Raw genomic sequence first — 23,808 nt, 5'->3', positions numbered from 1 at the left:
CTTGATTGCAATGACGGATTTTAGTCTTGCACAGTTCAAACGAAAGAAAATCAAACCGTTCAAGCGAAATGTCTACGCAGTCGCGCAATGAAGTGCGATAGAGCACGGCCAGACCACCACCCGCGCCAGTCAGACGTGGGCAGGAGTGGAGGTTGAAGCCCGGGGGAGTCATCGCTTGCATCAGGGGCTCGTCGCCGACCTCTCTAAACCAAGTCTCTGTTATGAAGACTAAGTCCGCTTGGCTATCGTGTATCAGGTCCGCTAGCTCGGTCGTTTTGTTGCGGCACGACTGGGCGTTCAGGTAGCACACCTTGAAGTGTTTGGAATCATCCCCCTGCTTTGTGGGGAGTGTGCGTTTGATACTAACTAGATTTGATCTGTTAATACATTTTTGGCTATGTGCCACGGCTCGTGTGCCTGTGGATGCGATAGTTTCTATTTTCATTGTCTTTGGAACGTGTGTGATGTCAGGTTGGTTTATCTGAATCATGTTGGATAGGTTACGCTTAGATTGTCTTTGATACAAGTGCATGCCATCGTTAAAACACATGGTACTGTCATTGTCAGTTCATCTTGGACTATTTCGAATGCTCTGTCGATGACTGCTGCATCACCATTTGAAAGTTCCTGTAGAGTGGCACCAGCACTGGTTGATTCTTCATGGACCTGCACAGAGACACTTGTTATATTGATGTCCAAATCTGAACCTGCTGACTCCGGATTGCTTGCGTTATCAGCATTACTTGACCAGCCTACTCTTTCTCGAAGGTCCTCTTCTGTTTGCATTTCATCAATCAGGGCCTCTGGCAGCCACGTGGAAGACAGCCCAACTCTGGGCTCGACGCCAAACATGGCTCTGTACGGGGATCTTTTCAATCCTGAATGGTAGGCTCGGTTTTTCATGAACTGCACGAACTTTAGACCCAATGACCAACGCGTTGTTTGGTGATCCGACATCCAAGCAGTCAGCATGTCCTTGATGTCACCGTTGGCCCTCTCTACAGAGCCTTGTGACTGAGGATGACGAGGTTTTCCATGAACGAGTTTTAATTCTGGCCACAGATCTCGTAGTTCTCTGATGACAACTGCAGTGAACTCGCTTCCATTGTCCGATTGAAGGATCACTGGAGCCCCGAAAAGAGTAAAAATGTCCACGAGCTGAAGGGCTACTTGGCACGCCCTTTTTGATGTCAGCGGTCGCAAGACTACAAATTTGGTGAGGTGATCTTGATAGACCATAATCCATTTGTAGCCGCCATCCTCCATCGACTGGTAGTCCACAAGGTCCACTTGGCTTCTGGAATTGAATTCCTCTGTGAGAATAGGTCGCACGACGACACCTTTGGTTTTCTGTCGCTTTTGTTTCTCCTGGCACACGAGGCAATAAGACTTAAACAGTTCTACACTGTCTCTTTGGATATTGGCAAATTTCTTTTCCAGTTCCTTCAGCATCCTATCGCGCCCTCCGTGACCGGTGGCGATGTGTGCAGTCTTGATGGTGTCGTAGGTATCTTCAAGGGTGACAAAGAAGATCGGGGCTTCATCAGGTGAGGATCTTTTTCGGATCAGCTTGTCATTTGGACCGCACTGCAGCACCTCATACCTTTAGAATAAAAACGCACTATCAATAAACAAAACAGAGAGAGAGTGAGAGAGAGAGGGAGATAGACAGAGAGAGAGAGAGAGAGAGAGAGAGAGGAAGAAAGAGGGAGAGAGAGAGAGGGAGAGAGAGAGAGAGAGAGAGAGAGAGAGAGAGAGAGAGAGAGAGAGAGAGAGAGAGAGTCAACGAGAGAGAGAGAGAGGAAGAAAGAGGGAGAGGGAGAGGGAGAGGGAGAGAGAGAGAGAGAGAGAGAAAGGGCAGAGAGAAAGAGAGAGGGAGAGAAAGAGAGAGAAAGAGAGAGAGAGACAGGAGAGACAGAGAGGGAGAGAGAGACAGAGAGAGAGAGAGAGAGAGAGAGAGAGAGAGAGAGAGAAAGAGAGAGAGGGAGAGAGAGAGAGGAAGAAAGAGGAAAATGTCTGTGACCAAATGTTTATGTCTCATGCCGATATCTTGCCGCATAAGAGAGAGAGAGAGAGAGAGAGAGAGAGAGAGAGAGAGAGAGAGAGAGAGAAGGAGTGAGGGAGAGAGAGAGAGGAAGAAAGAGGAAAATGTCTGTGACCAAATGTTTATGTCTCATGCCAATATCTTGCCGCATAAGAGAGAGAGAGAGAGAGAGAGAGAGAGAGAGAGAGAGAGAGAGAGAGAGAGAGAGAGTAGGAGTATGAAGACACAAGTTAAAAAAAGAGAGAGAGAGAGAGAGAGAGAGAGAGAGAGAGAGAGAGAGAGAGAGAGAGAGAGAGAGAGAGAGAGAGAGAGAGAGAGAGAGATACTAACCTCTTCATCAGTTTGTACTGGCGTGATGTTTTGGTTGTCGATGACACCTGTGCTGTCTTGAGGTCGTTGATCATGGTAAAGTAGCAATCCTTTGGTAACAAATAGTTCTTATTTTTGGCATATCTTTCAAAAAGACATTTTCGAAAACGATCCTCTACGTCCATAGTGGATGTCTGTTCAAACTGTGTGCAGCAACTAAGTTCAGAAACTAACTCGCCAAGTTTGGAGAACAGTATTCACGAGCCCAAGTAAATTAAATACATAACCGCCCATAAAAAGTTAAAAAAAAAACACACACACACGATTATTTAAACACAAATCTTATTCAGTTTAGTTTGGAGAACAATATTCACGTGGTTGACAGTTTTGGTCACGATCGCTGGCTTGGCGTGAACACAAATGTCCTAACATTTCTCATTTCACAACCTTTATGACTATGATTCACGTGCCTAGGCATATTCGGTAGTATTCACGAGCCCAAGTAAATTAAATACATAACCGCCCATAAAAAGTAAAAAAAAAACCACACACACACGATTATTTAAACACAAATCTTATTCAGTTTAGTTTGGAGAACAATATTCACGTGGTTGACAGTTTTGGTCACGATCGCTGGCTTGGCGGTGAACACAAATGTCCTAACATTTCTCATTTCACAACCTTTATGACTATGATTCACGTGCCTAGGCATATTCGGTAATGTTGACTAAGTAATTTCAGTCATTTCTGTAAATGACTAAAATATCAAGCTCAACTTTAGGCATTTTCGGAAATGACCGAGTGAATCAGTCATTTCCGTAAATGACTACTCTCGTTAGTCATTTCCGGAAATGCCTGGTTTCCCAACTTGCCTGTAACATATATATATGCATATATACTACAGCGGTCCTTTATGGAGTCCATTAACTGTCAAAATATGTGATATGTTTTTTGCTGAATTGTTTCAATGTAAATTACAGTAACAATGCAGACTCTGAAGGAATAGTGTATCTCTACCATTGCATCAGTAAACAGTCTACAAAAAATAGTTGCCAACTTTTCCCTTTGATGCTCAAAGTATTGTGTCCAAAGGGTATTCTTTGCTTATTAGTTTTGTACAGCATGTGTCTCCTTTGTTCAATGACATACAAGCTATACTTACTTGAATGATGCTAAGGCCTAAAAAAAAATAGGTGTGGTTACGGTAACCCGACCTACCCTATTTTTAGGGGCCGACCCTATAACTTTTTATTACATTTGTTAAAAAAATAAAAAAATAAAAACGAGTGCAGAAAACGCAATGAAAGCGAAAGCGCTCGAGTCGCACACTTATTTCCCTGTCAAGTAGGTTTAATTTGTACACATTAGAAAAAAAGTTTAAAAAAAAAGTGATTGCCTACCTTCCTACCCTATTTTTTTTGGCTATGTTACCTTAACCACACCTAATTTTTTTTTTGCCTAATAAAAGGAAGCGTCTATCCAAAGCACAGACACACATCATTAACGTTGCAAATGTTTATTTGAGAAAATGAGAAAAGTGAACAGTAAAAAATAATTATTTAAAAAAAAGTAAGATGATTGGTGACTTGTCGGCCCAAGGGTAGCATACCGTCTTCTCTTTCCTCTATATGGACCGATAAAAATATGACAGAAGGTGATGATTAAGCTCACCAAGGATTGACACAAAACAAAAAATACTGGTCTTGCAAGAAGCATCGTTATCGTCATCATTTTGGCAGTATGTGCGACAGAAAATATAACTTCATTGACTGAGAGCCAAAGTAATGAACATACTTTTGAGAATGTAATTCAGGGCCCAAATGAGCCTGAGAACTTGAAGGGAATTTAGAAAATGCTGCCCCACATTTCTTGTCATTACTGATTTTTTTAATTGAGTTCCTTGAAGTTTTTGTATTTTGAGATCCGCCTGGATTGATTCCTTCTTGTTTTTTTCAATTTCAGATTTCAAGAACTGCTGGAAGAGCAGATCTTCAGACGCTGAAGTCACTTTTTTGCTGTTTTGCCGCATGAACCTCTGCATCAGTGGTCAATGAGTAATTGTTCCACTTCTTGAAGGCGCTGAAGTGAAGATGTCCTCCTCTGCATTGGTGCTTGTGTCGGGCGGTACATCTGTTACAGAGAAATGGATAGTGAGAACAATTTTGACAGCACTTCCGAAGCAAAACGCTTTCCACACTAACTCTCCTTCTTAATGGTATTGCTGTCAAGTCCTATCATATTTCTTACGAACTGCCCCAATTTGTCCGAAGAACGTGCAGAAGGTCCAAAAATAAATGAGTAGCCCCATACTTATTCAATGATTCGATGTACACACTATTTTAATTCTGACTTGACTCATTGCAAGCACTGTCAAGCACTGTCACAATTAATAGTGTAAATCAAAAAAATGTAATCTAAGATGAATATTTGAGCAATGACCCAAGAGTCTGTATCAAGGGTGATGGTGAATACATGTGAGTGTGTATATGTGCACAGCGATTCCTACAAGTCTACACGAAAGATGTTTATAAAATTGTGTATGCGATTTCTTCCAAATCCCTGACAAGCTGGGGTTTTTCTCCTTTTTAAATTTTTTTTTTTTACATGTAGTCAAGTTCTGACTAAATGTTATAACTAGACAGGGAATCGAATTCAGAGAAAACTAGTGTACCAATCTTCATGACACTTAACAAGAGAGTTCCTGGGTATGATATCCCCTGACCTGTTTTTCATTTTTTAGATAATTGTCTTTGATGACGTCATATCCAGCTTTTACTGACAGTTGAGGGTGAACTGTCACGCCCTCATTTTTTAACCAAATTGATTGAAATTTGAGTCAAGCAATCTTTGATTCACTACGTACTTTGAGGTTTGCATTTCAGCTCGAAAGCTACAAATTAGTTCATTAGTTTTCTCATCAAATGTTTCATTAAAAACGAATTTTAAATTACAGATTAAAAAAATCATTGCATTGTATTCCTTATCATATCCTGAATTAAAAACAAATATAGATATGTTAATTTTACTTTAAAAACTCACTCTTAATTTTAAAACAAAAAAGGTTAAGTATTAAGTTTGCATGCTTCGCAGAGACGAGCGTGATCCGTCTCGCTCATCGTTAGCAGACAATGTAGTCTGAACGATGACTGGTTTTTGGAGTTGATTTTTTTACTTTGACAGGTACAGACAGACTAAATGTTTTAATATTGCTTCACGCGAATCGTTTTTATGTTATGATTAGTGTGAAAATGTGCTTTGAATTACATTTAATTGGTCATAAAAACAAGCTCTTCATGCAGTTTACCTGCTTGGCTGAGACCAGCCCGATCCGTCTGGGTTAAAGGGTTTTGGCAAGCCAGGATGTGCTAGCCTCGATGATGGCTGATCTGAGATTTTTTGTGTGTGTTGATCTCTTAGTTTCAGGCTAAAAAACTCGTCGCGATATAACCTTCGTGGTTGAAAACGACGTTAAACACCAAATAAAGAAAGAAAGAAAGGCTAAAAAACTGACTAAATGTTTTGATTTCGCTTGACGCGACTTGTTTTAATTTTTGTATATCTTTGTAGGATTGGTGGGGTGGAATATATAGATGCAGCAGCTGCACATACCTGTTGTCACACTCAGGTTGTTGATCCTTGTATTGCTTCCATCCATGTGGTCGACAAAGACATCATACATAACTGGTACTGTTGGGGATTCTATGGAAGTAATAAAAGAATAGAAAACATGAAGACAAATTTTATATTTATCTGTGAAAGAAATGAAATGAAATATTTCCTACTTTTGGTCCATCCGTACACCCATAATTATTATGGACTGTGCTTGCCCTTGAGTTGCTGTAAGATCTTGAAGATGACTTATGTAAATTATGGAAGATGTCTTTTGAATGCTACAAAGAACCGACGCGCTCAGAACAAAACGAACACTTGAATAGAAAAATTAATCAAAGTTTATTATGGATTGGTATACTTGTCATAGGAATCAGTTCGTAATATTAATATATAAGAAGCTAAACATAAACCTATGGAGAGCTAAATAACTTATATTGGAGCGTGGCGGAAAAACTGATCTAAGTTTAGAATATGAATAGATGCTAAAATGTGGAGTAGATATGACTATCCCGCAGTGGGGCACTGCGGTTATGAAATTAAAGGCCCCTCCTGTTTTTGGAACCGCAGGAGCTTTCTAGTTTGCTGTTAGGTAGATTTTTGGTTCCTCTTTCCTGTCATGCTCTCTTTTTCTTCATGAATTCTTTTCTTTTTTCTGCCTTCTTGCTCATTCACCTGTATTTTTTCCAAAAATCTCTTCTCTTGCCGCTTGTCTCGCGATTCATGTATAGTTTAATCTGTTAGTGTTCTGATGTAAGTCCAGCAGTAGATAGGTTAAGCCTATTTTAACATACTGGAAACTGGTAATCTTCCAGTAGGTATTAATTTAGTTTTACTAAAGCCTGCTGGGACACAAGTAATGGGTTAGTGCATTTGTAAACAGGAATCGCTTGACAAGTGGCCCCCTTCATCCCCCCCTTCCTCGTCCTGATATGGCTCTGCGTAGTCGGCTGGACGTTAAGCAACAAATAAACAAACAAACAAAGATATGACTAGCTTGAGTGGGAGCGCAGAACAGTAGAGCGTGGAGCGTGGAGTGAGAAGCGCGGAGCGGTGGAAACTGATAAAAAGAAAAAACTAAACTTAGAATTCTAAACATCAAACTAAACATAAAAGGTGTCCTAAAAAGCATAAACATCAAAGATGGATGCCAAAATGGCGGCCGAAACAAGATGGCGGCAAATCAAGAAAAACTCACCAAAGCTATCATGAAAACCAAAACAAATATGTTAGAAAACCATAACAAAGAATAAACGTATGACAAACTAGGCTAACTAGACAAGAAACGACACGCAGTGAAAGGAAAGCTGACCAACATTACAGGACGGAGAAAAACAAATACAACTCGCAAACATGAACCAAAATCTTACAAAAGGTTAGCAAACAAAACTGGCTTAAAGTCAAATCATAATAAACCAGAACAGTCTCAGCTCTTCCCTTGCAAAGACAAAAACGTAAGACAAAAAGAAACGGAAAGAAGTCATAACAAACAAAGATTCGAAACGAAAATTACACGAATTCGGTAAACAAGAGCAACATGGAGTCAGAAATGGATACTCGCCTTTGACAGCATCTATATAATCTAAACAGGCTCAAGGCGAGCAACTAAACAGAACATTTACAAATTAACTTGATAAAAACTGGTCCCAGGAACAGAGTAAACAAAAACTATCTATACTAAAACATCTTGTTCCGTGAACGGCTTCTCAGCAAGTGACGACGAATACAGGCTATCCACCACAAAGGTGAACTAAAAGTTACTGCGCGTTACTACGGTTTTTAATGTTACAAAGCATGCGTCCCGTGCTCTCCGGGGAAAATCTCCATAGGCTAGCATGGTGTCCAGCGTGAGCCATACAGGCACATGAAATTAATATCAGAAAAACGCCGGCCACACTCTCGTTTATAAATTTGTTCGTTACAATATTTAACGTCAGTAAAACAAAAACAAAGGTCGTACCAGGACGCTCATACTTAATAAAGAAAACTAAAAGATAAAGAGCGAGCTAGACCCGCACGCGAACCTACAGAGGTGGGTGCAAAATGGGAACAAATAGGGGCAAAAGTGAGATACGGAAAGAAAAGTGAAAGAAAAGAGAGGGGAAGCCACCACCACGGAAAGTCGCATGCGAGTCAAGCTAGAAGCATGACCAAAAACACAAGCAAAACAAAAAGAATCTAAATACACGGAAGGCTCTTTAGCAGGGGCATTCACATTCTCCCCTCGAAGACATCTTAGTCATTACAAAAGTCAACATAAAAAAAATTAAAAAAATTAAAACATTCATCAAAACTCATGGAATACATTACGTGGTTCAAAAAACAAAAAATCCGAAAACATTACAGAATCCTTTTGGCATTAACCAAAACGTAGCTGTTCGAAACGCACTCTCTTTGAGTCCCAATCTAAAAAATCCCACGTGTTCTTTCAACAAGTGTAACATCATATTTCGTCGGTCCGTCACTCTCAACATATCGTGTCAACATTATTCTTACACCTTTACATAAACTGCAAACTCAGTATGGATGACTGTAGTCGCAACTTTACAAAAGAAACATCTTCAGTCTTCTTAATAATAAACACAGCCACCCGCACGCGGGAAGGACTGTAAACAAAACCGATTCAGTAAGCGCTTGCTTCTGTCAACAAGAGCTTTCGTTCCGAAATGCGGAACCCAAAAACATATACTGTATACAAAATGCAGAGAAACCACAAAGTCACAAAAAATATTTGCATTAAGACATTTTCTCCCAAAATCAAAACAGCGCTACTTGTCAAAAAATATTGCTGTGTTTGCATGGGAGGATGCGTGACAGAAGGCCCATATGCAAAGTTTGGCACATAGGTCGGAGACTCTCGGGAGGTCATGGCAGGAAAAGGACCAGGGAAAGGCCCGGGAAAAGGTCTCGCATCAGGATTGAGGGGTTTGCGAGGGAAGCGGGAAGGCGCGTAGATCTGGTGAGGACAATCTTCATGGCTTGGAATCTCAGTTTTGACAAACTGAGGCCGAAAGGAGGTCGCGAATTCGCCTCCGACTCTTGTCGTCGTCGTGGTGGCTGTAGTCATCGTCGTAGTGGTAGGAGCCGTCGCTGTGACAGCTGCTGGAAGTGGAGGAAAAGCGGCGAAAGGTTGGGCAAGGGTCCTGGAGATGCCTCGAAGAGTGTCGCGAATATCCTCGGCGGCCGGCTGGAGATGTGAAGGGGCAAAAACCTCCGTGGGCTTCTGAAGTGGCGGGAGTGTACGTGTAGGCTTGGCTGCCGCAGGCTGGTGTTGCGCAGAGACCAGGGTGTTGGCTGCCGGCTGGTGACGCGGGCGGGCGTAGGTGTCGGCTGTCGCATGCTCATGTGTATGTTTTAGCTGTGTGTGCCTATCATACCCTACCGCCACATCTCCTATGCTCTCTGTGAGTGTACCTACATGCAGGGTGTCGTGAGTACCTGGGTACCTATCAATGGGCTTGTCATAAGGTAGTTGGGACATGAATCTTTCTCTAGCCCTTTGCTGGTCTTCTATGTCAGTTTTAATGATCTTACAAACTTCATGCTCTTCTTGCATCTTGCCTTCTCTCTCCACCCTCTCTAGTGCAGTCTGCACTTCTTTTCCTTTTTTCTTCAAAGCTGACTTTTCATCTTGAGCTTCTCTCTCTAACTCGGACATTAGAACATGTTCTCACAAAATGTGTAGACGTTCAAGAATTTCGAGACAAACACTACAATGCGGAAACACTGAAGGTTTTATTCCGGAATGTTCCCCCGGACAAGATTTTTAACTTTTTAAAAGAGATCAAGATTTTTTACAAGATTTAAAGTACCAGAAGTGAAAATTATTAATTTTTAGAACCTTCTTTTACAGTGATAGATTTGAATGTAAATAGTCTGAAACGTAGAACTTGCCATATGAAGGGAAAAGAAAATAACTGCATCGGTCTCGAATAGCAGCTAGCATCTGCTGAAGAGACATTAAACCCCAAAAACCAACCATCTCTCTAACTCTCTTTCCATCTCTGCCTTCTTCTCAGCAGCCAAAGTTATAGACCTCTCCAACTCTCTTTCCAACTCTGCCTTCTTCTCTGCCGCCAAAGCTTTAGACCTCTCCAACTCTCTTTCCAACTCTGCCTTCTTCTCTGCCGCCAAAGCTTTAGACCTAGAAGCCTTCTCCTCTAAAAGCAAAAGAGTCTCTTCTTGTCTAGCCCTTTCATCTGCGACCATTTGCTGGGACCTAAATCTCGCTGCGCTAACCGCCAAAGAAGCATCTAGAGAAACCTCTCTACCACCTCCGGAAGCGACTGTGGAAGTCAAGTCCGAGCTGGAGGCGTAGGGGTCTAACTTGGGAAAGAGTCTGCGATATTGTTCTTTGAGCGTCTCCGTTTGCATGTGCATATCGCTCAAATCCTCTTCTATAGCTACATCACTTTCGGCCACTTGACGAAGCCTTGAGTTCGCTACATTTAGCTCGTCTAGGTGCTCACAGTGGAGTATCTTATGAGCTTTAAGGACTCTCCTTTTGTCTGGTGTTTCCCTAAAGGCTGTGCACAACTCGCTGATCATATCCTAATGAGCTCGGCTTATGGCCCAGTACATGTCTGACAGTTCCCTAACCTCAGCACTAAGTCTAGCCCTAACAATGCGGGGCCTCTTTCTTCTCTACTTCGTTGAACGAGATGATCTGCACTTGCGGCCTGTTGGGAGGGCTCAGTTCCTAAACCTTCCTGTGTGGGAGAATGTTCAGCTTGAGGGGGAAAGTTATCTGAATTCAAAGTGTCTTGGGTTTGAGGGGGTTCAGCTAGAGGCTCGGCTAGAGGCTCGCCCTGAGCGCCATCATGGTCGCCTTCATTCTTACGACTATCAGTGTCCGAAGCAAAATGTTCATCCTTTTCTAACTTCAAAGTGTTAGGGGATTGCTCGGCGCTCTCATGAGAAGGTAATTTCTCATCCATACTCAAAGTCAAGTGAAAACGTAAAGGTTAACAAAGACTTGCGAAATATAGAGAAACAAAATTCAAAACGGCACACCTCGGGTCACTCACTAGAGGGGAAGGAAAAACTTAGTACGAAGTGTGCAATGCTATGGTCAACAAACCTAAAATAATGCCTAAGTTGCTCTGCTCTGGGCCCGACAAAATAAATTAAAATATTGTTCGCTAGATGCGAACACAGTTCCTTTAAGACCAAAGGTTCATGATCTCTTCACAAGATTCGTAAAAAGAAGTTCAAAAGTCAGTGGCCCTAATCACAGGCCTACAAAAATTCATAAAGTTCTTTGTCGAAAACAATCCAAAATGTTCCAAAAAATATCAAAGTTTCCACTGTGCTTGCCCTTGAGTTGCTGAAAGATCTTGAAGATGACTTATGTAAATTATGGAAGATGTCTTTTGAATGCTACAAAGAACCGACGCGCTCAAAACAAAACAAACACTTGAATAGAAAAATTAATCAAAGTTTATTGTGGATTGGTATACTTGTCAATGTCATAGGAATCAGTTCGTAATATTAATATATAAGAAGCTAAACATAAACCTATGGAGAGCTAAATAACTTATATTGGAGCGTGGCTGAAAAACTGATCTAAGTTTAGAATATGAATTGATGCTAAAATGTGGAGTAGATATGACTAGCTTGAGTGAGAGCGCAGAACAGTAGAGTGTGGAGCGTGAAGCGCGGAGCGGTGGAAACTGATAAAAAGAAAAAACTAAACTTAGAATTCTAAACATCAAACTAAACATAAAAGGTGTCCTAAAAACATAAACATCAAAGATGGATGCCAAAATGGCGGCCGAAACAAGATGGCGGCAAATCAAGAAAAACTCACCAAAGCTATCCTAAAAACCAAGACAAAATATGTTAGAAAACCCTAACTAAAATAAACATATGACACACTAGGCTAACTAAAAAAGAAACGACACGCAGTGAAAGGAAAGCTGACCAACATTACAGGACGGAGAAATACAAATACAACTCGCAAACATGAACCAAAATCTTACAGCAACTCAAGGGCAAGCACATGGACTGTTTGATCCATTTTTGAGGCAAACTTTTGAACATAATGGATGGAAATGTAATCAATTGATACAAAAACAGCAGCTTTTCCCATGTGCTCGTTAAAAATATCTAAACCATGCATTTCTTCAAATCTGATGTGCTCATTAGCTTGAACATCAACACAGCCATGGCGAAACGACATACAACAACAAAAACCCAGTTTTTAGTGACCGATCCACTTCCCAAATCTTAAGAAAAACAGCAAAGAACACTCAAGTAAATACCCAAAGTTTGATGTCTGAGAAAAATCTAATAATTTTAATTGACTTTTGTTTATGGCGATTGAATTGTACCAGTGTAAATGTACGTCTGGATTGTTTGTTATGAAGCTAATGTTCTGATGGTTGTCCCTAATTTGTTGACTTGTTATATGTTCAGAACACTACTGAACGTAACCATGTTTTAAATAAATCGTACCTTGAAGTATTGGTACCAGAATCCTGCCACTGTTCATTGTTGTTGAGGTCTCTGATGGAATGCTTCTCTGACCTGTTATAACAAAGATTAACATATGACATATTTCCATGTACCATACATGGAACCGGCAAGAATAAGAATAAATAAAACTGTTCAATGTCCTGATTTACATTACCTCTCTGCCTTCAAATACCATTGCTGTGCTAGAACTATAATTTCTAAGTAATATCTTCATTATCACTGTACTTCATGGTTTGTCATCTTGTCAAGGAAATATATGTGACAATTCATATTGCTCACTGAACACAGTTCGCGATATTGCACAACAGCATTATCATACCTCCACTGATAGTTGACAGTCCCGAGCAGCTGTTAGCGGTTGTTACTGATGTGCTACCTTCATCATTAGGAGCACCAGCACGGTTGGCCTAGTGGTAAGGCGTCTGCCCCGTGATCGGGAGGTCGTGGGTTCGAACCCCGGTCGGGTCATACCTAAGACTTTAAAATTGGCAATCTAGTGGCTGCTCCGCCTGGCGTCTGGCATGGGGTTAGTGCTAGGACTGGTTGGTCCGGTGTCAGAATAATGTGACTGGGTGAGACATGAAGCCTGTGCTGCGACTTCTGTCTTGTGTGTGGCGCACGTTATAATTATGTCAAAGCAGCACCGCCCTGATATGGCCCTTCGTGGTCGGCTGGGCGTTAAACAAACAAACAAATCATTTATAGGAGCTTGTCGCTGTTTGCCTCCGTCTCCATGATCTGTAAAACATGATCAGGATATGACATTATTCAGTGTACATGATTGGTGTGAAAATAAGACTTTTTAATAGAATTTGAAGCACCTTTAGTGATTTCTCACCAGTCTGAAAATGGTACAGACCCATGCCAAGTAAAAGGGAAGTAATTCATTCAACTACGGATGGCGCCCAAAGGTAGAAGATTTAGTGTCATAATTACCTTAGAAGATTGATTGAGAGAAAGAGCAAATAACAACTGTAGATGTAGAAAGTCTCAATAACAGCTTCAATGTTTGTTTAGTGAGGTAGACTGTTGGTAATAGTTTTGGAATGTTGACCAATTTTGAAGGCAAAGTTTTGAACATAATGGATGGAAATCAAATCGATTGATACAAAAACAGCAGCTTTTCACTTGTGCTCATTAAAAAACTCTAAAACATTTCTTCAAATCCGCTGTACTCGCTACAATCTACATCAATACAGCCATGACGAAAAGACAGATAAATAAAGGCACAGTTTTTAGTGACAGACCCATTGCCCAAATCCTAACATACCAGAAAAAGCATCAATATTGATATAAATTATACTACAGCACATTTACAGCACTATTTGGTGAAAAGCTAAATCTAGAAGTAGTTGTCATTGGTCACTTGGTAGCATCTATATATATATACGACTACTCGCGATGCACGGCCACAGTTCTCGGATCTTTTTCAAATTTGGACACCGTATTCAGCTACACCCCGGACACAACCTCATCGATGAGATATTTCAACACGTGCTCTCAGCGCGCAGCGCTGTGCGCGCTGAACCGATTCTTGTTTGTTTTTGACTCACATGCGAAGCAAAAGTGAGTCTATGTACTCACCCGAGTCGTCCGTCCGTTCGTCCGTCCGTCCGGAAAACTTTAACGTTGGATATTTCTTGGACACTATTCAGTCTATCAGTACCAAATTTGGCAAGATGGTGTATGATAAGGCCCCAAAAAACATACATAGCATCTTGACCTTGCTTCAAGGTCAAGGTCGCAGGGGCCATAAATGTTGCCGAAAAAACAGCTATTTTTCACATTTTTCCCATTTTCTCTGAAGTTTTTGAGATTGAATACCTCACCTATATATGATATATAGGGCAAAGTAAGCCCCATCTTTTGATACCAGTTTGGTTTACCTTGCTTCAAGGTCAAGGTCACAGGAGCTCTTCAAAAGTTGGATTGTATACATATTTTTAAGTGACCTTGACCCTGAACTATGGAAGATAACTGTTTCAAACTTAAAATTATGTGGGGCACATGTTATGCTTTCATCATGAGACACATTTGGTCACATATGATCAAGGTCAAGGTCACTTTGACCCTTATGAAATGTGACCAAAATAAGGTACGTAGTGAACCACTAAAAGTGACCATATCTCATGGTAGAAAGAGCCAATAAGCACCATTGTACTTCCTATATCTTGAATTAACAGCTTTGTGTTGTATGACCTTGGATGACCTTGACCTTGGGTCAAGGTCACATGTATTTTGGTAGGAAAATGTGTAAAGCATGTGAGTCATATGGGCTTTGCCCTTCTTGTTTGTTGTTGTCGGGATTCACTACCAGTAACTCTTCCTTATCTTCTCCAGTGTTTTCAGCCGCGATTATCTCCCTTCCTCAGTGTGGCGTCAATCCATATTCCCGTTACTACGTTACTATTTTTAGAAGGTCACTGCACGTTACTATTTTTAGGTCTCCAGTATTTTGCGCGTTTATCTCCTTTCCTTCGTGCGCCGGCGAAGCCGGCGTACACCCGGCAAAGCCGGGTCCCAGGAGCAGCCTGGTATTCGGCTCTACTTCTTCCCGGCGAAGCCGGTACCCGGCGAAGCGGGTAATCATCTAGTTGCAAATGCTGTTCTTGCAGACATTGTACACATATTGTATATTTCCTCAAATTGTAGTTAGTTATATGGAGCAAAGAACACAAGTAAACACCAAAAGTTTGAAGTCTGAGACAAATCAATTTTAATCAATTCTTGATTAGGGCGATTGAATTGTACCAGTGTAAATGTAGGTCTTCCAATCTTCATTACTTATGGCACCACCCTGTAGTTTAATGTTGACAATACTTCTTGGCACATTCCTATCATTCCTATCATCAATGGAAGATTGAAAAAAAAATCCAAAAGGTCAGATCAGAAACAAACTGTTCCTTCTGTGAAGCAAAGCAGAAGGTCATGTCTCAAATGGCAAAACCTTCCTATTCACAGGTCACGAGTAATCCCTCTGCGACGCAGCTTGTTCCTGCAGGCTTTGAGAACTTTCTGTCAAAGGTCACTGATCTCATGGATCACCGTGTACAGAAGATTGATCGCCTGGAAAATGTTGTAGTGGCTTTGAGCAAGTGTCTCGGGAAGACAGCTGTCATTGCCGATGGTGTTGACAAGTTACCCCCGGTTGCTGAGAATGTCAGTGAGAAGGCAGCTTTGTCCGACGTTTTGGACAAACGGGCGGCTGTGGGGAACACAACCACTACAAGCACGCAGGTGGCCGTGAAAAACGCTACCATTGCCTCATCCAAACTGGACAAGTGGAGGACTGCAACAAACTCCAATCGTCGTTTGGACACCAAACCGGCATCTCAAACTCCGGCCTGTTCGGTCGAATTCTGTGGAGGAAAAACAAGGTCCTCCTTCAAGGGCAGGAACATTCCGAATTCCCGAGGGAAAAAGGGAGATGATTCTATCTTAACATGAACCAACCGCTACTCTTCCTTGTCAGACGAGGGGGAGGAATCGGCTATGGAAGATGTTAACCCAGTCTGCCCCCCGCCTGTCGAGAGCGGAGGGTTAGAAATGGAATAGAATTGATTCTCTTTGAATATGGCATCCATATTACAGTGGAACATCCGAGGTTTTAATGCCAATCAGGAGGAACTCCATCTCCTCTTGAAGCATAACCCCATTGCAGTCTGTTTACAGGAAACGCTTATTGGCCCAAACAAAACTATGTCCTTACCTGGGTATATTTGCTTACTACGGTCCTCGGGCCGAGGTAATGCACTTTGTATCCGTTCTGATTTTCCTTATCAGGTCCAATTGGACACTAACCTTGAAGCAATAGCTGCTCGCATTTCTTTTAGCAGAGCTATAACTGTTTGTTCCTTGTATCTGTCGCCATCTACTACGGCCACCAAAAATGACCTAGAATATTACATCAATTACCAACCCCGTTCCTTTTGGTGGGTGATTTTAACGGCCATTCCCGACGTTGGGGGAGCGAATCTTTCAAGATTCAAGGAAAGATTATCGAAGATGTCATCGATAACTTGGATTTGTGTCTTTTAAATATCTGCCATCCATCTTTGTTTCTTGATTTGAAATGATCTGTCCATTCGGATCTGTGTGGAAGTGACCATTTTCCCTGTTTTGTCAGTTTTGAAGAGGATCAGGGCGAGGAAGCCCTTCCACACTGGACATTTTCCAAAGCTAACTGGGATTTATTCCCGCAGTGGGGCACTGCGGTTATGAAATTAAAGGCCCCTCCTGTTTTTGGAACCGCAGGAGCTTTCTAGTTTGCTGTTAGGTAGATTTTTGGTTCCTCTTTCCTGTCATGCTCTCTTTTTCTTCATGAATTCTTTTCTTTTTTCTGCCTTCTTGCTCATTCACCTGTATTTTTTCCAAAAATCTCTTCTCTTGTCGCTTGTCTCGCGATTCATGTATAGTTTAATCTGTTAGTGTTCTGATGTAAGTCCAGCAGTAGATAGGTTAAGCCTATTTTAACATACTGGAAACTGGTAATCTTCCAGTAGGTATTAATTTAGTTTTACTAAAGCCTGCTGGGACACAAGTAATGGGTTAGTGCATTTGTAAACAGGAATCGCTTGACAAGTGGCCCCCTTCATCCCCCCCTTCCTCGTCCTGATATGGCTCTGCGTAGTCGGCTGGACGTTAAGCAACAAATAAACAAACAAACAAACAAATAAACTGGGATTTATTTCGTCTTTCCACTTCAGGACAAATAACCCCAGAAGTTCTAAATTCTGAAGACCCGGCTTTAACCTTTTCCACCCTTTTAGTGCAATGCGCAAAAGACAGCATACCCAAATCTTCCTCTAAACCCAAAGGTCCAAAAACACCTTGGCAGGAAGAGTGCCAAGCTGTCAATCAGGAGCGTAAACGAGCTCAACGGCGTATGTATCAATACCCTCCGTCAGCCAATAAGATCGCTCACCAAAAACTTCGAGCTCAAAGCCGTTTCATTTACAAAAAGAGTAAAAAAGCCTCTTGGCGCAATTTATGTTCTAAACTTAATTTCAAAACTTCAAGCAAGAAGGTATGGCAGATTATCCGTAAGATTAAAGGTAAAAATCGTAAAGAGGTTGTCCAATGCCTCAAACAACATGGTCGAGTAATAACCGACAAGAAAAACGTGGCGAATATCTTAGCTTCAACAATAAATCATAACTCTTCTTCGGAACATTATTCTGAAGAGTTTCAAAAAGTTAAAGATAAATCTGAAGCTACACCCGTTTCCTTTGATTCTGCCAATTTGGAAGATTACAATTCCCCTTTCTCGATGTACGAGTTAAAGGATGCCATTTTAAAATCCAATGACTCCACTTCAGGGCCGGATGATATCCATTATCAACTTTTGGGTCATCTCCCTGACAGTTCTTTTAACTATTTTTAATCATATCTACTGGAACTTTTCCTCCTGACTGGCCATAATTATTCCCATTCCGAAAAGGATCATTCGGATCCAAATAATTATCGGCCGATAGCCTTAACCAGCTGTCTTTGTAAGGAGAGGTTGCAGTGGCACTTGGAAAGGATCAACGCTTTGGAGAGTCCAGTGCGGTTTCCGAAAACATGAAAGTACAACGGATCATTCGTTTTGAATCGTTTGTTCGTAACGGTCTGGTAAGCGGAGAGCACGTTGTGTCCGTCTTGTTCGATTTGGAAAAGGCGTATGACACAACATGGAAGCATGGTATTTTATCAGATCTTAAAACCTTAGGGTTTGATCGGAATCTAACCATTTTTATTCCCGCAGTGGGGCACTGCGGTTATGAAATTAAAGGCCCCTTCTGTTTTTGGAACCGCAGGAGCTTTCTAGTTTGCTGTTAGGTAGATTTTTGGTTCCTCTTTCCTGTCATGCTCTCTTTTTCTTCATGAATTCTTTTCTTTTTTCTGCCTTCTTGCTCATTCACCTGTATTTTTTCCAAAAATCTCTTCTCTTGCCGCTTGTCTCGCGATTCATGTATAGTTTAATCTGTTAGTGTTCTGATGTAAGTCCAGCAGTAGATAGGTTAAGCCTATTTTAACATACTGGAAACTGGTAATCTTCCAGTAGGTATTAATTTAGTTTTACTAAAGCATGCTGGGACACAAGTAATGGGTTAGTGCATTTGTAAACAGGAATCGCTTGACAAGTGGCCCCCTTCATCCCCCCCTTCCTCGTCCTGATATGGCTGCGTAGTCGGCTGGACGTTAAGCAACAAATAAACAAACAAACAAACAAACAAACAAACCATTTTTATTTAAGGTCCGAGTAGGTTCTACTTTCTCCGATTCTTTTGAACAGGAGATGGGAGTTCCTCAAGGGAGTATTTTATCACCGTTACTTTTTAACATTAAATCAATAACATCGTCAAACACGTCGAGTCTGGCATCGACAAATCTCTTTTTGTTGATGATTTTCACATTTATGCCAAGGGAAGAACACTAGCTGGGGTTGAACGGCAACTTCAGCTGTGTATTTCCAAAATTCAAAAATGGGTTCAAGAGAACGGGTTCAAATTTTCCCTGGCTAAAACAGAATGAATTCATTTCCACAGGAAAAAACATCAAGTTCTTCAGCATTCTCTTTTTATAAACAACCATAAGATTAAAGTTTCTAAACAAGTCAAATTTCTTGGTCTGATTTTTGACAGCAACCTTTCTTTTTTACCCCACATCAAATATTTAAGAACCAAATGTCAAAAGGGTCTCAACGTTCTCAAAGTTATAAGTCACACGGATTGGGGGGCTGACATAGCAACATTGTTACGTCTGTATCGGTCTCTTGTCCGTCCACAGCTAGACTACGGTTGTATTGTTTATGGTTCTGCAAAGAGAAATGTCCTCAAGGCCTTAGATCCCATCCACCATCAGGGTCTGAGAGTTTGTTTGGGTGCTTTTCGCACAACACCAGTGGATAGTTTGTATGCCGAGTCGCGAGAACCTCCTCTGGAGATCCGCAGACTTCGGCTTTCCATGAACTATTACCTTAAGCTAAAGGCAAACCCCGAAAACCCTGCTCATGAATGTGTTATTAATCCCATTCTGAAGGACACATTTTTAGCCAAACCTACTGAAATACCAACTTTCGGCATACGTATGCTTTCGGAATGTGAAAGGGCCGTTATAGATATTGATAATGTCTGTGACGATCCTTTGACAACAAACACTCCACCCTGGCAGTTAGAAAACCCAACCGTCAATTTTTCCCTAACTTCTTTCAAGAAGAATGAAACCTCGGACTCTGTCTTTTGGCAGCTTCCCGCAGTGGGGCACTGCGGTTATGAAATTAAAAGCCCCTCCTGTTTTTGGAACCGCAGGAGCTTTCTAGTTTGCTGTTAGGTAGATTTTTGGTTCCTCTTTCCTGTCATGCTCTCTTTTTCTTCATGAATTCTTTTCTTTTTTCTGCCTTCTTGCTCATTCACCTGTATTTTTTCCAAAAATCTCTTCTCTTGCCGCTTGTCTCGCGATTCATGTATAGTTTAATCTGTTAGTGTTCTGATGTAAGTCCAGCAGTAGATAGGTTAAGCCTATTTTAACATACTGGAAACTGGTAATCTTCCAGTAGGTATTAATTTAGTTTTACTAAAGCCTGCTGGGACACAAGTAATGGGTTAGTGCATTTGTAAACAGGAATCGCTTGACAAGTGGCCCCCTTCATCCCCCCCTTCCTCGTCCTGATATGGCTCTGCGTAGTCGGCTGGACGTTAAGCAACAAATAAACAAACAAACAAACAAACTTTTGGCAGCTGTTTCTTGAGCAGTGCTCAAAGTACACAGAGTATGAATTTATTTTTACTGACGGCTCTCTCAAAGACGATTCAGCTGCTGCGGCAGCAGTTTCTAACAAGAAATTACATCAACCACTTCAACTCCGGCTCCCTAATGGTTCGTCGGTGTATTCGGCGGAACTTAGGGCCATCATCTTGGCATTAAAATTAATTTATCAATCCAGACATCAGTCTTTTTTGATTGTATCTGATTCGCTTTCAGCTCTTGAAGCGATATCCACCAGAAAGTTTACTCATCCTTGTTTAGTCGACATTCACGACCTTCACACTAAACTTAATTCTGAAGGCAAGATTATCAATTTCATGTGGGCGCCCAGTCATATGGGCATACACGGCAACGAGGTTGCTGACAAGGCAGCAAAAGATGCTCTAGATTTGGCGGTTCCTCGTCTCCCTGTCTCCCTGAGCAGTCGGTTCTTTTTACTGACTTATGTCGGAAGACCGTTTGTTACAGCTTAAAACTCTGGCAAGACCGTTGGTCTACCTGCACGAAAAACAAATTGTATAAAACTCTACCTGACCTGTTAAAGCCACTTCATTTAGTGGCTTCAAATAGAAACAAGAAATTCCTCCGAGGTAGGAAAAACACCCCCGTCAAAGGGAAATAACCTTCTCAGTTGGTGGCAGTGACTGAGTGAGAATGGTTATTTCCCTTTGACCATTAAGATGTCCCTCTATAAGTCCTTGTATAATTTTAATCCACCAATAACTCCCTAACCGTGTGTTTGACTGGTCCCAATTTTTGTAAGGACCGTCTCAGGAATGTATAGAACCTGTTCACCAAGTTTGGTGACGATCGGTCCATTCATTCTTGAGATCTATATGCGAACACAAACACACAAACACATACATCGACCGAAACCTATACACACCCATATACCGGGGGTGTAAAGAAGAAAGTGTTTTGGCCAGGTTACATACTGGTCACACTTATCTAACTCATGTTCATCTGCTTAAAAGAGAAGAGGCACCATGGTGCTACGCATGTGATACTGGTTTTACTGTGAGTCATTTTCTCACAGAGTGTGCTGATCTGTATGATCAACGAGAAAAGTATTTTGGCACCGAGTTTGAAAAGTATTTTTTACAGAGGTCAGCTCTACAGCTCATTTTGGGTTCTTAAAGGAGTCTGGTCTTTATTTTAATATTTGAATTTTAAAACTACAGTGGTCGCCGGTTAATATGACCACTTTGGGACCGGGATAAAATGGTCATAATAAGCGGCTGGTCATATTAACCGATGTTAGAGAAAACGACTTAAAAAAATCGCAGTCGTAGGCGCTTTCGTTGCGGTGAATCCTGCGTTGCGCACTCCTTCCTCGCGCTGTCTTCATTCTTGAGAATGTTTGTCAAAAATCCTCTGTTGACGCCCAACTGTGCAGCACTCTCACGCATACTACAGGATGGTAGAGCTTTAAATTTGTCAATAAGTTCTAGCTTTTCCTCGGCTGTCCGATCTTGGCGTTTTCGTTTCGACATTGTTTCCTCTTGAATCAGACTGAAAGATTGGTTGGCTCGTGCTCTGTTTGCCAAAAAGAGAGAGAATAATGTTCGTGATCACTTTAGATTTATTCACGGGAAATAATGAAAAGATCGCACGCTTTTTTTCCTTTTTTATGACGCTCAGTCTCGGGGAAAAAAAGAGAGAGAATAATGATCGCGACATTAGAGATCACTGAGCACTGATCACTTTAGTTTCATTCACGAAAAAGAAAGAAAATATCGCACGCCTTTTTGCCTTTTTTAAAAAATCGTATGTATTTTTCCCCCCGAGTGATTGTGTGTGTGAAAAAGATGTGAACTTGTTGCCATTTTCTCGAAACAATGTGGCCATATTAAGCGGCGTTGTGGTCATATTAAGCGGCTTTTTCTAATACATAACAAAGAAGGACAATTCCGGACCGGGTAAAATTGGTCATAATACGCGGCTGGTCATATTAACCGTGGTCATATTAACCGGCGACCACTGTACCTAAGTTATCTGACGGTTTTGCTTTGACTTTTTTGTTGCCTTCGGGTGACGTTACGGATTTTATGTATTAGAACAGTTTTAATCTAAAAATGTGTAATGATTAACTTGTGGGGTCCTCATTTGGCCTATTATGGTCCGCTGGACCCGAAAAGCAACAGCTAACTAACAGCTTGAAACTCTGGCAAGACCGTTGGTCTACCTGCACGAAAACCGGCACGGTTGGCCTAGTGGTAAGGCGTCTGCCCCGTGATCGGGAGGTCGTGGGTTCGAACCCCGGCCCGGTCATACCTAAGACTTTAAAATTGGAAATCTAGTGGCTGCTCCGCCTGGCGTCTGGCATTATGGGGTTAGTGCTAGGACTGGTTGGTCCGGTGTCCGAATAATGTGACTGGGTGAGACATGAAGCCTGTGCTGCGACTTCTGTCTTGTGTGTGGCGCACGTTATATGTCAAAGCAGCACCGCCCTGATATGGCCCTTCGTGGTCGGCTGGGCGTTAAGCAAAAAAAAACAAAACAAAACTGCACGGAAAACAAATTGTATAAAACTCTTCCTGACCTGTTAAAGCCACTTCCTTTAGGGGCTTCAAATAGAAAAGAAATTGTTTTGGCCAGGTTACATACTGGTCAAACTTATCTCACACATGTTCATCTGCTTGAAAGAGAAGAGGCACCATGGTGCCACGCCTGTGATACTGGTTTTACTCAGTCATTTTATCACCGAGTGTGCTGATCTGTATGATCAACGAGAAAAGTATTTTGGCACCTCGAGCTTGAAACGTATTTTTACAGAGGTCAGTTCTACAGCTTTTTTTTTCTTTTTTTTTTAAAGGAGTCTGGTCTTTATTTTAATATTTGAATTTTAAAACTACTTAATTTGTTTGACATATAGGGCTTTGCTTTGACTTTTTTGTTGCCTTCGGGTGACATTACTGATTTTGTATATTAGAATTGTCTTAATCTAAATATGTGTAGTGATTAACTTGTGGGGTCCTGATTTGGCCTATTATGGTCCGCTGGACCCGAAAAGCAACAGCTAACTAACTTATTCAGACATTTATGTTATTGTCATTGTGAAGTAGTGATTTGTTATCAGTAGTTTAATATTATTCTGTGTCTCGCGCTTTGAAAGCTTTTGTTATCATTTCGTAATAATGGAAATATGGGACTCGGGGTTCGAAGGTTATGTCTTTGATACAGATTTTTTTGGAGGGGAGGGGGGGGGGGTGTATTTGTTGCTCGTATTTGTTGCTCGTATTTGTCCGTTTGTGCTTTGTTCATTTAGATCATGTCAGAAGAAGATTGAATAGTATTGATTATGTGAGTTTAGGTTTAGTTGCAACACATTAGGATTTAAAAACATTGTCTTAGGGTGATGTGTTCTGCCTGTTCTCTCTAAAAGAGAGTGATTGCTTGGTATGACGATGATTACTGACTGGAGTGTATTGACACAGGGTCAGTTACCCGAGTAAGACATGGGCACCAAGACAGGGGCACCAGTGTTTAAGGTAACTATCCTGGGGCCAGTGTAGTTCAGTTAGCCGTAACAACATGGTTATTTGGCAACTTTTCGTCATTTTCATTTCATTAAAAATAAAACGTTTCCACATAACACCTTGCACACACTCACAAAGAGA

The 23,808-nt window shown here is 41.4% G+C and overlaps 1 long non-coding RNA gene across 1 annotated transcript; it reads right to left on the bottom strand.

Annotated features, from left to right (window-relative positions):
- Positions 1 to 3,906: 3,906 nt before the first annotated feature.
- Positions 3,907 to 12,841, bottom strand: LOC138963531 (uncharacterized). The gene is made up of 3 exons (XR_011454845.1): positions 12,419 to 12,841; positions 5,963 to 6,052; positions 3,907 to 4,483 (listed from the first exon to the last, which is right to left on the bottom strand). It is a non-coding gene; the product is annotated as an uncharacterized lncRNA (long non-coding RNA).
- Between the last annotated feature and the right edge of the window lie 10,967 nt (positions 12,842 to 23,808).

The sequence above is a fragment of the Littorina saxatilis genome, linkage group LG4 (assembly GCF_037325665.1).
Source record: "Littorina saxatilis isolate snail1 linkage group LG4, US_GU_Lsax_2.0, whole genome shotgun sequence".
In the NCBI taxonomy this organism is placed as follows: domain Eukaryota; kingdom Metazoa; phylum Mollusca; class Gastropoda; order Littorinimorpha; family Littorinidae; genus Littorina; species Littorina saxatilis.
Note: the sequence above shows the minus strand (reverse complement) of the source record. Positions and strands in the feature narration are given on the sequence as shown.